This window comes from Euphorbia lathyris, chromosome 3, assembly GCF_963576675.1.
Source record: "Euphorbia lathyris chromosome 3, ddEupLath1.1, whole genome shotgun sequence".
NCBI classification, from domain to species: domain Eukaryota; kingdom Viridiplantae; phylum Streptophyta; class Magnoliopsida; order Malpighiales; family Euphorbiaceae; genus Euphorbia; species Euphorbia lathyris.
In genome coordinates this window covers 5681243-5691033 of record NC_088912.1, presented here as the reverse complement: position 1 = coordinate 5691033, position 9791 = coordinate 5681243, and positions in this window count along the sequence as shown.

Sequence of the window (9791 nt, the reverse complement as noted above, 5' to 3'; positions counted from 1 at the left end):
TCTGTTAACCAGCAACACTTCTGGAGTCCTCTTGTAGGATTGCTCAGCAAGTTTCAACATGCCATGCAATTCTACTAGAGACTTATCAACGCCCTGCATGTGGTAGTGCATGATAAACTGATTGTAGGATGCCGGAAGTGTTCCAAGAATGATGTCGACTGCTAGTTATGCAGGCACTGGTGAGCCAAGCCTTGACAATGTGTCAATAAAACCCTTCAACTTTAGCACGTGTGTGCTAACAGAAGTCCCGGCTTGCATCGTAGTGCTGCATAACGCCTTTGTTGTCAAGTATATTTCCTGACGAGCTTGATCTTGGAACATCCTTTTGAGTTGATCCATGATCTCAAAGGCGTGCTGCTCCATGAACTGTTTCTAAAGATCAGGAACCATGGTACCCAGCATAATGCATGACACATCTCTGTCATCCTTAACATGTCGGTCGTACTCCGATATTTGATCAACGGTTACGCCCCGACCTGTAGGACGAGCTGCTGGTAAGGCAGCTGTCAGCACATATTCCTTCGACTCGTGTCTAAGAACTATTTGCAAGTTCCTGGACCAGTCAAGGAAATTATTCCCTGAAAGCTTTTCCTTTTCCAGGAGTGGTCTGAGTGAGTTGTTGCTTGTTGCAGCCATTTAATTTTCTTTTCATGTAATTTTGATGTGGAGTTTAATCTACGTGGAAAAATTACATTAGAGTTAAAGTAAAGGGCTTAAGCCAAATATCAAATTAATAATCCATTTTAATTCGTTATTGGTGATATTTATTTTGGCTATCTTGTCCAATATCCATAATCCATTAACAATAGACCGAGCTAGGGCTCCGCCGTCGACCATTGACGATTTGGTAGGATAAACTATCCAATCCTCCGCAAGGACTCTTGGTTTGATGGGCTTTGTGACACTTAGCCCATCTGTGCTTAGGGCCCGCTCTGAGCTAATGCTACCCACGTTGAGTCCAACCACCATACACGTGTTAGCCATACCGAAGTATCCTAACCCTCGACGGCCCACTAATTACTACAACATACCTGTTAGGGCACGCCATACACTGTAGCGCTACCTGGGAGGAAGAGGTGTGAATCTGGAAAGCACTTTTAAACGACTCAATATTTCATTATCCGGATTAATTAAGTGATACGGCTTTAACATATAATTATCGCGGGTGATGATCTGGTGATCATTGCTACTTATATTTCATGTTATACTAAGCAATTTTATAATTAAAATAAACACAGAGACTCTATGGGCCTTATAATACATCCTAGTGAAACTAGATAAACTATCTAATCTTCACGGGCTTGCTTCAAGTCTCCTTGGGCTCCCACTATGGGACCATCTGGGCTTCTTCACGACCAATTACAATTTTTTATGAATAGAATCTATTCTAAAATTACATTAATGAAAGAATGGCACGCAGGCCATATTTTCCAAAATAAATTAAATTACAAACCGACTTTAATTTAGAGCCCATAGAACTCTACAACACATTGCTGCACGGTAAGACATATAAATATAATGCATGATCATGACATTCCAAAATCATCTAATAAAGTTAAGCCGAGTGACTTAGGGTGAAATCGCCAATTTTACCATATGTGACTAAGGCCCATAAAGGCCCAAACGGTTAACATCCATTTATATGCAAAATTACAATTTCGCTCCCACTGAATTTTAGGGTCGTCACGTATCTAAAATTTAGCCCCCAATTTAAACCGGTGTCACGGTCTATTGGGCCAATTTCACAAATTAACCATATTCAATTTTATACAAATTATCAATTCGATTAAAAATTAAATATGCATGCCAATCAAAAACATTTTAATACCAATTAATTTTTATTCAAAACACGTTTAATAAATTAAACGGTATTAGGACCCAGATTTAATTAAAATTACTCGAGAAAAATTTAAAAGATTAAATCTGTCCCAAACACCAAATTTAAAACTAAATTCGGTGATTTCGCGTTAGGGACGGCAGTCGGGGCTGCTGTCCGTGGACAGCAGCAGTGCCGCTGTCCGCCAGACAGCAGTCGCGGGGCTGCTGTCCGCGGACAGCATTCCCGCGATTACCGTTCCGCGAACCCGGACTATTTTTTTTCTGTTTTAAAAAATAATGGCTGCTGTATTTTATTTAATTTATTATTTTAAAAATAATAATCTCATAACGAAACAAAAAAAATACAGACAAATAAAATTAGAAAACTTCCTAGAACAATTCTATACGAGGAATTAATAGGAAATTTCAAAACTTGATTTGAAAAAATAATAAAAACCAAATCTTATTAATTTTCAATCAATCAAAACTGACTAAACCATGGCTCTGATACCACTGTTAGGAATTAAAGCCAGTTAATCAACTGTAGCGCAATGGAATTGCGGTTTAAAATTTATTTCTAATCCCTTTGAGTTTGATCTTTGTCCGTTAACCATTGATTGAATAAAACATTTTAGATCCGTTTAAGGATATAAACATACCCGGACTGTCTCTTCTAGAGACGGCTGAAGAATCCACAAGGTAGTAAGATCTCCGTAGTCAGGTGCACGAACAACTATTGAGCTAGAACCGGTGCTAGCCGAAGAACGGATGAAGAACTGGAGAGATAATGAAATTTGCCAACTATTCCACTATCTTCAAAAGTGGTGGCCGCCGTTTTGCTATTGCTTCTTCAAAAACAAAAAATAAATTTTGGCCGAATATGTGTATGTAGTTAATTACATTGTTTTAGGTTTTAAGCTTTTATTATATATAGTGTAGTTATTTCTAAACCTAATTGGTTTAGGGTTAATTGGTTAATTACAAAACTAATCTAATCCTAACATAATCACTTAAATAAATACCAATAGTATTTATTCTATGCAATTAGTTATAATTAGATTAAATTTAATTACCCCAATTAAATAAACAACACTAATTAATAAATTGACGTATTAGTTTGATTAATTATTCACGAATGCAATTTCATTAATTTACAAATACTCAACGCCTAAATCTATTAATCAATTACATTGATACAAAGTATCAATTAATCAATTAATTAACCACCAATTAAGTACCTTGACATTTTACTGTCAACCAATTAATTAATCTCATCCCTCCAGTGTACCGTTCTATAAGTTCTAACTCAGATATTCAATGTGCACGATCCTATGGGACTGTCCTTAGCTAGCAGTGGGCTCACGGCCCACAGACAGTAAGTGGGTTCTAGCAAACCATTACTGCCCCTAACCAATACAGCTATTTCAGCAGTCTAAAGATGCAGAGACCCTGTAGTTATCTCTTAACTTCTTTTACCATTTGATATCGATATTATAAACTAAAGGCATGGCGGCTGTCATCCTCTCTGTTGTTTATGATTTTTCTTGATCTTAAGTAGATTAATAAATCCGATAAGTAGACTACTTATCAGGGTGTGGCCACACACTTATCAATCTCACTTATCAAGTGGCCTGTGATATCATCTCACTATTATGTGAGCAGTAATTCCATCACTTCACTATCAATGCCAATGTGTTCACCTGTTCACCCAATCATACCCGTATTTGACATCCTGTTACAGACCTGTTAGGCGTATGTCAAAGTGAACCGGATCCCACAGTGATATTATAATGAAATCTGGTCTGAAGACAGTTAGAGTTCTACTTAAGAAAACTAATGACACAACCACCATGTAGTTTTCTCCAGCGGATCGATCCAGTCACATGTATACAACATGTACCCATATTCGCAACTGACTTATCAAGTGCTATGGCTAGTATCAATTACTACCATACAGTCGTCGAATATACGAGTCTGTGGTCCTGATCATTCCGATGATAGAATAGACTTGGGATACGGTTTTACGATTATCAATCAATGGATTCTCTATTCATATTATAGCACAAGATATAAATGAACTAGATTAATGCCTTTATTAATGTGACACAAATACATTTTATAAGAACCAATGCCTATGAACTAGGACACACCAACAATGGCTTCATCCAGGTCATTCACGATCACTTCGTTCCCCAAGGACCCCTTAGTGCCATACTTCGAGAACTAGTACTTCCCCAAATCAGGTTTGACCACCTACATGTATAAAGCAAAAATCAGAATCTATAGCTAAAGAACAAACAAGGATAAGGCAGCCATACCTGCTCTTGATTGAGGCCAAACCAGTCCCATCTTAGGTTTCCCAGCCCTCGAAGCATTCGCCAGTAATTTCTCCCCACCTGCAGCAGCCGACCGTGTTTTCTTACTTGGGGGGATCACAACACCTTTTAAAGGGCATTTCTTGTCCCGCCTGCTGGGATTCGCCACCTGCACGTTCTTCTGAGCCTCCATCTCCTTTTGTTTCTTACGCCTCTCTACAAGGGCGCGACTGGCTTCAGATAAATCCTTGACAAGGGGACAATAAAATAATCAAGGTTCAAGGAAAGAATAAAGGTACCTTCATCAAGTTGGGTAAACTTCACGTAAGTAATCTCAGCCCCCACTCGATGGACTAGGGGAATATCACTCATCATGAATTCCAGAGCGTCGGCGTATGTCCAGAAATCCGTTTTGATGCTCCCCATGAGATTCGCCACTTTTTCCTCCGCATCGGTCAAGAGACGCGAATCTCCAGCCATATGTTCAGGCTTAAAGTTCCAATTCAATGGGAATCCAAGAGATTCACCCTCTCTCACTTTAACAAAGAAAAACTTTTTGTCCCAGAGATGGACGTTCGACATCTTATCGCTAAATGGCGAATAGCCTTTAAATTTGACAAAAGTAATGAACGATTCAGTTTGACGTTTAGAGGGTTTGTGGAGATATCGGAAGACCCGGGGAGTAAAAGTTACCCCTAGATTAGAAGCCAAAAAACAATCTAAAGCTACATCCAACCAGCCATTCGGATGCAGTTGGCTAACCGTGATCCCAAAGAAATCCAGAATATCTCCCATCACCCGGGGAAGAGGAAGGCGGAATCCCCTCTCAACATGGCTCCTATATACAGAAAGATATCCCCTAGGGGGACAGGCGGGTCGCTGGTGAGCATCCGCCAATATGGTCTCATAATTTTTTATCCATGGATAACGATTCGCCAAGTCGGCAAGATCCGCAAGGCTCATATGAGATGAAGTGATCTCTGCACGAGGTTTCTTTTTCCTAATTAGGGTTGAAGGAGAAGCCTCCATTCCCGAAAAGGCTCTAGGGTCTATCACCGGAGCAACAGGGGCTATCACAGCGGAAGGGTCCTGGTTTTCAATTAAGCCGAAGCAATGATTCCTGCGCTCCCTCGCTGTATTACGCAACTCCGATAAGTCGCAACTAGGGGTACTCTTGGAGGAATTTGTGCTTTCAGAGGAAGTCCAACTGAGCGAATGCTCAGAGGAGGAAGTCAAATTAAAAAGCTCGGAAGTAGAGCCAGAGGAAGAACTCATAAAAACTAGATGACAGCAAAATAGAACAAAAGCTTAACTTACATGGACACTAGTACAGAAATGGCCTACGGCCATGCCTTATTAGCTACGGTTGTTTGCAAAACCGTGGCTACAGGTAATTAGGGTCGATTATTTAAAAAACCGACTCAAATAATTAGAGCATTAGAGTCGGTTTTTTTGAAAAAACCGACTCTAAATGTGATTTTTAAAAATGGCGCGCGGTTTGGACAATCATTAGTGTCGGTTCTTCTTAAACCGAGGCTAATGACCCAATAATTAGCCTCGGTTTAATATAAACCGAAGCCAATGAGCCACTAATTAGCATCGGTTCGGATAGAACCGACCCTAATTATTAGGGTTAATGGCATCGGTTCATTGAGAACCGACCCCAATTACTCTTTAGAGCCGGTTAATTAAAAAACCGACTCTAAAGATTCAAAATCGACCGTAACCTATTGTTCTTCCCCTTCCTCGTTCTCTATTTGCGCCTAATGTTACCAGTAGGGGTGTGCGTAGTCGGTTAACCAGTCCATTAACGTTAATTCGGTCGGTTAACCATTTAATCGGTTTTTAAAAAACACTAACCATATACTAGTCCATTAAATTCGGTTAACCACTAATCGGTTAACCAATTATTTCGGTCGGTTAACCTTTTATTTCGGTTTCTAACCATTAGTAAATAAAAATAAAAATGATAAAAGAATTCTAATTTTTATTGTGAGGGAGACGGCGAGTCAATGGTGAGTTGAAAAGATTAACTGCGGAGAGGGAGATGTACGTGTATTATGATCCCTCAGTTTTGATTCCGTTAAATTGTTTAGTTCTATATCAAAACTCCATTTAAAAATGTGTTAAAGAACAATTAAACGGATAAAAAAAGGCAAAATGTCCCTAATCAAACTTCTAGCTATAATGTTTTGGAAAACAAGTAATAAAATTTTATCATTATTTCTAAACCTAAAATCATAAAAAAAAAAAATCCGCATAAACTGAAATTAGAGAGAGTAACAAATTAACTGAGAGTTATTTACATATTTTCATCTCATTTGATGTTAATATTTGATAGAAGGATTAAACCATTAAAAGTGAAAAAATTTAGAGACTTTATAATTAAATAGTGGATTGATTAATGAGTTGTGAAAACGATAGGGACTAAATAATTGTTTATCCATATAAATAAATTTATTTTTATATTTTTTTAATATTTAATTGAGATTTGGTCGGTTTCGGTTAACCACGGTTTTTGGAATAAGAAAACCGTAACCGTAACCATTAACCATTATTTTTAAAATTAAAAACCGTACACTAGTCCATCGATTTCGGTTAATCTTATTTTCGGTTTGGTTTCGATTTGGTTTTCCGGTTTTTCGGTTTTTCGGATTTTTGTGTGCACCTCTAGTTAGCTCTCCTCCTTGCCCTATTTGGATCGAAATTGAGTTTACTTTCTACTCGCCGACTCTAAAGATTCAACTCCTTTCCCTGTTTGGATCGAAATTGAGTTTACTTCCTCTTTCTCTTTCTCTTTCTTTCGTTGCTCAACCTATTAGCAGCTCTCCTCCTTTTTCTCATTTGCGTCAAAAATTGAGTTTGAGTTACTTTCACTCATAAGCAGCAACTCGTTTGAAGTTTCATCGGCGTTGGGTTTTGTTATTGCGGCAGAAGCAACGGAAAATAGGTACGTGAATGAGTTTGATCTGTTATTCTTCCAAAACTTGATGAACTGTTCGGAAATATTTATTCAAATCATAATCTTTGAGCTTCATTGTTATATCGTGTTCTATCTTGTGGATTTCCTTATGATTTCGTTTTTTGTGTTGTTTCTTATAGGTTTCGTTTATTATATGAGTTTGTTGGTGTTCGTGTTCCGTCTGGTTTCGTCCCTGTTCTTATTCATTCTTATTGTTATATCATGTTCTATCTTCTAGTTTCATCCTGTTCGTATTCATTCTTGTGGTTTTGTCCCTGTTCGTATTCATTCTTCTAGTTTCGGGTGGATGCCCTATTGAGTCCTTTCGAAAGATGCGCTCAAGCCCTTGCTTTTTCCTTTCTCTTATCTACATGCGCTATTGATTGAGTAGCCAAAAGAGTAGAGAATCCAGAATTTAGCTAGAAAATCCAATGGTTCAAACTCGGAATCAGATGGCAAGTAGGAAAGAAGTCTTTTCATACCCAAAACTATAATTCTACAACTTATCCTTATTCAGATTTAGATGTTTCCATAACATAATATGAAAAGACTCTAGCTGAGGCATTGAAAGTAAATGGACATCCTTATATGCGTGTTATAGAGTATTAAGGGCCTTCGCCCCTGTCCTAGGGTAATTTCTAGTATCAGTTCAATGCTATATTGAAGTTCTAATTCCAGGGTAAGCTAGCAATCCATCCCGGGGGAACCCCCTAATGGTAACATCTCTCTCCGACTATTCTTTTTCGAATGTAGCATCGGGCAAGCACTCCTCTATAAGACCTTTATTTTCACCCTTTAGCTATGAAATAAGGTAAATTGGTATGGTAGTTGGTCCTTTAATCAGTCAGATCCCGGGTAAATCCTATGCATTCAACTAAACAAACTCCTTTACTTTAACCTTAGATAGAGGGGGAGGGCAAAACTATGAATCCAATTCCTTTCTATAAGGAAATAGAACAAGCACCACTGCAATGCTTACGTTACGAGCTGCCCACCTCAGTGCTTTGCTCGATCTTATGTTAGTGACAGTGGCAGCGACTGATGTTAATGTAGCGATTCTCTTTCGACTTCGAGTAAAGTAGCTAAGGTTTTGAATACATGGCATAGCCCAAAGCACCAAGCCACAGTTTCCTTTCCCTTCCTAGACAGCGAATAGAAAGATTAGTCTGTTTGAATAAAATTTCTCAATTGAGAATGAATTACCATACTAATTAGAAATTTCTCAATTATACTAAGTTATTTATATGTTTATGCTTTATGAACCGCATGCATTTTGCTAGCTTTTATACTATAATTTGGTATTTGAGTATAAGGGAAGGCATCTGAAATTGGGGGTAGCTTAACAAAAATAGAATAATCAGCAGAAATATTTTCTAGTTTATATACCATCATCATGGAAGAACTTCACCACCAAAGAAATATTTTTAGTTAAAACAATTTTCGAACATTGTTCATGTTGATAATCATACTCTCCACTAACTAATATGCATTCTTTGTTTCAATTTTAATGTGAACCCAAGTTTCTGCAATTGGAACTTGTTGCACAAGTTGTACCTACTTTTCTATGCATGCTCTCCTACAATATGAGATAATTTCAAATGAAAAGGTTTAAACTTCAAATCCTTAAGATCTTAATTAATTATAAAAGCTTTCAGCAAAAAGTAAGGTCAGCTTTGCTTCACCATGCTCTTTAATCCTAATGGTTTTTTGCATGTAGATTGCATTAGAGACTTGACCCTCATCTACACGTTTGAACTCAGATTGAACAGTTCTTTAATTATCATTTTTACTTTCCTCCTGGTCAACTAATGTTGTATGTGTTTTCAGAGTCCAAATGGTGTTTGGAATATTTACGATGGAAAGCTTGCCTGGGGCTAGAAGCAATTGTTTGTGATGACCCAAATTTCCAGGGGCGTGGTAATCCATCAAGTGGTACATGGGGAGAGAGAACATATATAAGTTAGAATGGGAATCATGTAAAACATGTATGGGTGTATGATTACAATTTAATTCTTCTGTTGGTGGCTTGTACTTCATTTGGAAAAAAGATATAAAACTACAGCTAGTGAGATTACAACCTCACTCAAATTATTAAGCTGATCCACACTATTTTTATTGTCAAAATTGGCACTTAGAATTACTTCTTGAGATAAGAGTGTGTTTGTAATCTATGCAGGTGACATCTTCCATGCAGCTCAAAATGTTGATCATTCGCCAGACTTTACGTGTAGGGATATAAAGTAGTACTTAAACTGGCTTCGAAATTATATTGGTTATGATGGGTGGCGACTTGACTTTGTTAGGTGCATTTACATGGCTCTTTTACATGGATTCATAATTGTTCTTCTTTGGGATATATTGTGATACTGATAATTGCCTTTTGTGTTCTCTGTAGAGGGTTTTCTGGCACATATGTCAAAGAATATATTGAGGCCTCAAATCCTGCATTTGATATAGGTGAATATTGGGATAGTCTAGCTTATGAAAACGACAGCTTATGTTACAATCAAGGTATTCTCTTATTCCTTTTGATTTAGTTAGTTCAAAAATTTCAATCTTTTTATTGCAAAAAAACATATTATTTCTCCCAACTATTGGTCATTATCTGTATAGATGTTACAAACGTGCTGATAACTTTGTGTTAATCTTCGACTACTTATATTATTACATTATGATATATAAACTATATAATAAAA